Here is a 6,469-nt window from a genome sequence, read left to right as displayed (position 1 = left end):
ATGGGTATACGGGTGGATAGATGGGTGGACAGATGGATAGACAGGCTGAACTAGTAGGTATATCTATGAAGTGGGGAGTGTACCCAAGAACATGTATAGGGTTGGCAGACAATGGTCCTATAAGTTTATGTGAATGATCAGAATTCCCAGGTGTATAGAAGAGCTGACAAGGGGCAAGGTGGTAGTCACTACTTGGTCACAGCCAGCTACCCAAAGGCACAGATAAGTTGAACCTGTGGGCTCAGGACCACAGTCACAGTGGACATCAAGCTCAATTGGCATAACACACTACACAAAACATTGTTCCACCTCCTACTTAGGCGAGTAGCGACCGGGACCTTAAAAGCTTGCAAGGTGCCATCTAGATGCAACAATAGGTCTCTCCCTGTCCAGAGTAAAGAAGAATGAAGAAAACCAAAAATGCATGGATACAATCAGTCCTAGCGACTGGTACACCATCTGATCTGCAGCCTATACAACTATGAGACCGGAAGAACTAGATGGTGCCCGGCTACCAATGTCAACCACTTGGAAGAGGATCTATGTAGGAGATCCTGGATAGAGAGGGGGAACAATGTGGACAAAACTCAGAATCATTTGGAGAAAAAATTTAAAAAAGGGGGGCGGGGACCAGGTTTGCTTGTCTGATAGAGCTTAGTGGAACCACTGAGACTATGGCCCCTAGCTGCCCATCAGGTCTGGAACTGAACCCACACCTGTGGCTTCCAGGCAAGCAAAAGACAGGCATAGGAGTTGAACATTTACCTGAGGGAGATACACTCCTTGGAGAGATCAATCATGGGAGAAAGAAGGGCTGCTTATGCACCGGGAGAGACAGCTCAGGGGGCAGGAGGGCATGGAGGGATGGACACTGGGAAGAGGTAACTATGGGGAGGATGTAGGAGGGGAGCTGTTGCATTGTGGCAAATTGTGGTCAATGTCATGAGACAAAGTGTTTGTGAACTGCTGTATGGAAAGTGAATTTGCCCTGTAAATCTTCACCCAAATCACAATCAAAAAAAAAAAAAAAAAGGAAAAATAAATAAATAAATAATGGAAAAAAGAGAAAAGAAAAGACAGGCGGGGCACAGGGAACCACACTGTTGTACTTTTCCTATATTACGGTCAAAGTGCTGTAATATTTACTCTATACTCAAGATGGTGTTGTTGTTGAGTGCTGTCGAGTTGGCTCTGACTCAGAGCGACCCTACGTACAGCAGAACGAAACACTGCCCAGTCCTGTGCCAGCCCCACGATCCACTGTTGAAACCACTCTGTCAATCCATCTTGTTGAGGGTCTTCCCCTTTCTCAATGACCCTCCATTTTACCAAGCATGGTCTCCTTCTCCAGGGAATGGACCCTTCTGACAACGAGACTAAATTAGGTGACACGAAGTCTGGCCATCCTCGCTTCCAAGGAGCATTCCAGCTGCACTTCCTCCAGGACAGATCTGTTAGTTCTTCTGGCAGTCCATGGTCCTTTCAGCATTCTTCACCAACACCACAACTCAAAAGCATCAACTCTTCTTCGGTCCTCCTTTTTCATTGTCCAGCTTTCACATGCATATGAGATGACTAAAATACTCAAGATACTATTGCTTTTGCTGTTAGGTGCAGTCAAGTCAATTTACACTCCTGGTGACCCCATGTGCAACAGAACTGCCCAGTCCTGAACCATCCTCACAATCTTTGAAACTGGGTCCCCCCTGATAACATGTCCAAAGTACAGGAGATGAAGTCTTGCAACCCTCACTTTTTTAAAAATTTATCTTAAGAGTTTGTTTTACATTCAACGTTACGTGTATATTTAGTTTCACTCCCCATTTACCATGCCCAATCTTAACCCAGTCTCCTCTCCTCCCTGCCCAGTAACCCTCTTTCTGTGCCCCTCATAGTTATGCACTCCTGTTTGTCCTGCATTTCCTCAGTGTGAAAATTTCCTCTGGTGCCCCGTGGTCTATTGCTTCAAGGGGTGTATTCCCATAGAGTATGTGGGTGCGTCACCCTGGATTGAGTGGTCTGTGTGTACATCTTCTTTATTATTGAGCTGGGAGCCAGCCCCTGGGAGTGAGTTTTATTCCAGGTGCAGACTGTATTCCAGGGCCATAGTACTGAAGGTCTCATCAGACTCCATCTGACCAGTGATTCTGGTCATTATTGAGTTTTTGGATTTTGTTCTATGTTTTCCCTCCCACTCTATCCAGGATATCCAGATTTGATCCTTTCCTCAGTGGTTGGCATTGGTAGCCGGGCACCATCTAGTTCTTCTGGTCTCGAGGGCCATCGTGTCCTGGGCCTGACTGCTTCCAAATGTCCTTGTTTTTTGCACTCTTCTTCACTTCTGAAGCTAGGAGACCATTAGCTGCATCTTAGATGGCCGTTTGAAAGCTTTTAAGACCCCACTCGCTATTCACCAATGTAGGATGTGGAACAAGGCTTTTATGTATTTTGTTGTGCAATTGAGTCTGGTGTCCCCAGTGCTATGGTCCTGAGTCGGTAGATCCATTGGACTCTCTCTCCCATAGAGCCTGGGTGTCTGTGAGGGATTACTCTGTGTCTGTCTTCTATTGTTGCTGTAAGGACTGCAGGTATTTTGTATCACTGGTGTCTGTGCAAGACTAGCCTCTGCTGACTCTACCCTTGGTCTGGAGTGTTAATGGTAATGCAGTATTGTGGGCACAGTGGTTGGTATTAGCATTTGTCGTCTATCTCCTATGTGCACAATTCAGTGTCCTCCCTTTTCCTAATGTTATCAGGGTAGTCTCAGACTCTTTCCATATATCCTTCCCCTTACCCACATCAGTGTGTGGCCCCCAACTAGCCAGAAATTGATCCCTCCCCTTCCCTCCCCACCCCCATGACCTACAATGTGAGTCCCCTTTTGCAAGCAAACCCTTCTTCGTCTTTTTAAACTAATGGGCTCATACAGTACTTGTCTTGCAAGCAACCCTCACTTCTAAGGAGCATTCTGGCTATATAATGTCCAAGACAGATTTGTTCATTCCTTTGGCCGTCCAAGATTAACATTTTCACCAACACCATAAATCAAATGCATCGATTCTTCTTCAGCCTTTCTTATTCATTGCCCAGCTTTCACATGCACATGAGGACATTGAAAATACCATGGCTAAGTCAGGCATACCTAAGTTCTCAAAGCGACACCTTTCTTTTTTTTTTTTTTCTTTAACACTTTAAAGAGGACTTTTGCAGCAGATTTGCCCAATAAAATATGTTGTTGGATTCCTTGACCGCTGCTTCCATGGGTGTTAACTGTGGATCCAAGTGAAATGAAATCCTTGACAACATGAATATTTTCTCCAGTTTAATGAGATGGTCTACTGTTCCAGGTGTGATCAATTTGTTTTACACTGAGGTGTAATCCATACTGAAGGCCACAGTCTCTGAGCTTCATCCAAAAATGCTTCCCGTCATCTTCATCTTCAGCAAGCAAGCTGTGTCATCTGTCCATCACAGGCTGCTAATGAGTTGTTCTCCAATCCAGATGCTGAGTTCTTCTTCATAAGGCAGTATCTGTGACTATGTGCTCAGCACACAGATTGAATAAGTATAGTGAAAATACACAGCCCTGACACACACCTTTCCAGATTTGGAATCACTTCCTCTGTTTGAAAGACTGATTCTAAGACTACATTCCCTATGAGCACAATTAAGTGTTCTGGAATTCCCATTCTTTTTTGCAATGTTATCCATAGTTTGTTATGATTCACACAGTCAAATGGCATAGTCAGGAAGACACAGGTAAGCATTTTGTTCCAGTATTCTCTGCTTTCACCCAAGATCCATCTGACATTAGCAGAGGTCTCCCTCATACCACATCTTCTTCTGAATCTGCCTTCAATTTCGAGCTGCTGATGGACTGCTGCAACCATTTTCAATTATCTTTGTTAAAATTTTACTTGTGTGTGGTATTAATGATATTGTGTGATGGTTTCTGCATTCTGTGGGATCACTTTTCTTTGGAATGGGTACAAATAAAGATCTCCTCCAGTCAGTGGGACAGGTACCAACTTTCTTGTCATAGGCAAGTGAGTGTTTCCAGTGTTGCATCCATTTGATGAAACACGTCAATTAGGATTACGTCAATTCCTGCAGCCTTACATTTAGCCAATACCTTCCATCCAGCTTGGACTTCTTTCTTCAATACCATTGGTTTTTATCATATGCTGCTTCCTGAAATAGCTGAGCACTGAACAATTCTTTCTGCTACAGTGACTGTGTGTATTCATTCAATCTTCTTTTGATGCTCCCTGCATCAATCAATAGTTTGCCCACAGAATCCTTCAACATCACAACTTGAGGCTTTAATATTTTCTTTATAAAATATCAAGTGGAGTCCCGGTAAGATGGTGGATTAGGCAGAAAGACTGCACAGATCCTCTTCAACAAAGAAAAGGGGAACCAATTAACACAGATACAGAAGATAATCCTGGACCCCTGAGCCTTGAAGGGAAGGATACAGAAGTGGACTAAACTCTAACTAGCAGAAGAATTTTCATGAAAACATCAAAAAAGGAGACATAGGGAGCTGCAGTCTGGCAGCGATCTTGACAGCACAGACAGCTTGGATATTGCCTAGTGGTGGCAGGACCTAAAAATTAACCTAAAAATCGGCCCTGCTAGCCAGGGACTGCACGGAGGACTGCTCTGGTGGCTGGGGAATAAAAGGCGAACCAGTGAAGAGGAAGGCGGGCTGAGCTGTGAACTTTTGCCTGTCTGAGCTGTGGACGCAGCCATTTTGAATGTTTACAAGTGGTTTGAACATTTTGGATATTTAAAGGGACAGCGTTCTCCTAGACTCCAGAGACTTAAGAACAGGCTCCGCTTGCCAGGAACCGAAAGAACGTTCCGGACATGGATGACTGGAAAGGTGCAACATTCCCCTTGTTGCTCTTATACCCCATTACCCTCTTGGTTAACGGAGGTGTGACCATCCCTCACTCCCACGCACCTTCTAGGCTGGCTGAATTCCATCCCAGTCTGTGTGCTCGGCTGGGGCCTGGGTGCCCTGCACCACCCTGCACCATTTTTTTTTTAATCTTTTCTTTTTTTTAGTTTGTTTTTGTCTGTTTTAAAACTACTACTCTTATTATTACTTTTTGTTCTTGTTTTCATTATTCTTTATTCTTCCCTTCCAAGGTTCTAGTTTTCAGCTTTTTTTCTTTTCCCTGTTCCTGGTTTCATTTTCTTTCTTGCTTGCTTTTTAATTTTTCTTGTTGTTCTTTTTGCATTTTTCCTATTTTTTCTTCATTATTCTCCTTGCTTACCTTTTTTCTCTTATTGCCCTCCCCCAAATATTGCACTGTTTTTGTTTTTTTCCATTTTCTCTTTTTTGGTTACTGTTCCTGTGTGATTACATAGTGTGTTTTTTGTCCATATGCTTTTACTTTTTGATGGTTATTCAATTGTTATTTTTGTCTAACAGAGTGGGAGACAGCAACAGTCCTCATACAACACAACTACATCCACACCTCCTGCAATTTCACTTACTGAGTGAGAGTCACCACTTCCTTCTTCACCAACGGGCCTACAATACACAACCACCAAGAAGGGCCTGACTCACCCTTAGCTGCTCTTCATGAATAGTTGACAGAGATCTAAAGACAACAACATCATAAGGTCGCTGAGACAACAGACCATCACAGTCAACAAAGAGAAGCAAGAAAAAGTGGTAGAAACAAGGGAGAAGGATAGAGACCCACAACACATGCCTGAGGAAGAAGCAGCATTGGAATTCCTTGATAACGAATTCAAAAGAATTATATTTAGGTATTTTCAAAGGATTGAGAGACAGATTAAGGAAAACAAAGACAAAACCTAGAAAAATTTCAGAAGAAAATACAAGAACAAAATGACAAAATAAATGAACAATTAGAAAAGATTCCAAATCTACAGAGAGAAATCCAGAAGATTAATACTAAATTTTCAGAAATAGATAACACATTGAAAGGGCAAAGGAGTAGAACTGATGCAATGGAAGACAGAATTAATGAGATTGAAGACAAATACCTGAATATTTCTTTGGAAAGAGATCAATCAGAGAAAAGATCAAAACAAATGAACAAAGCCTAAGGTTCATGTGGGATATCATCAAAAGGAATAACCTACGTGTCATTGGAATCCAAGAACAGGAAGAGAAAAATAAAACCACTGAGAAAACTGTCCAAGATTTGTTGGTAGAGAACTTCCCTGAAATGATGAAAGATGAGAATATATCCATTCAGGACGTTCAACGAACCCCAAACAGGATAAACCCCAAAAGAAAATCACCAAGACACATCATCATCAAACTCATCAAAACCAAACACAAAGAAAGAATCCTGAAAGCAGCATGGGGAAAACAAAAAGCTATTACAAAGGACAACCAGTAAGAATAAGCTCTGATTTCTCAGCAGAAACCATGCAAGCGAGAAGGCAATGGGATGGTATATATAAAACCCTGAAAGAGAAA

The 6,469-nt window shown here is 42.6% G+C and overlaps 1 protein-coding gene across 1 annotated transcript in view; it reads right to left on the bottom strand.

Moving 5' to 3' along the window:
- B3GLCT (beta 3-glucosyltransferase) overlaps positions 1 to 6,469 on the bottom strand; it is a 183,601-nt gene that overhangs the window by 29,960 nt on the left and 147,172 nt on the right. The window lies entirely within an intron of this gene.

Source organism: Orycteropus afer, unplaced genomic scaffold (assembly GCF_000298275.1).
Source record: "Orycteropus afer afer isolate SDZICR_OR568_19922 unplaced genomic scaffold, OryAfe1.0 scaffold00902, whole genome shotgun sequence".
NCBI lineage: Eukaryota > Metazoa > Chordata > Mammalia > Tubulidentata > Orycteropodidae > Orycteropus > Orycteropus afer.
Note: the sequence above shows the minus strand (reverse complement) of the source record. Positions and strands in the feature narration are given on the sequence as shown.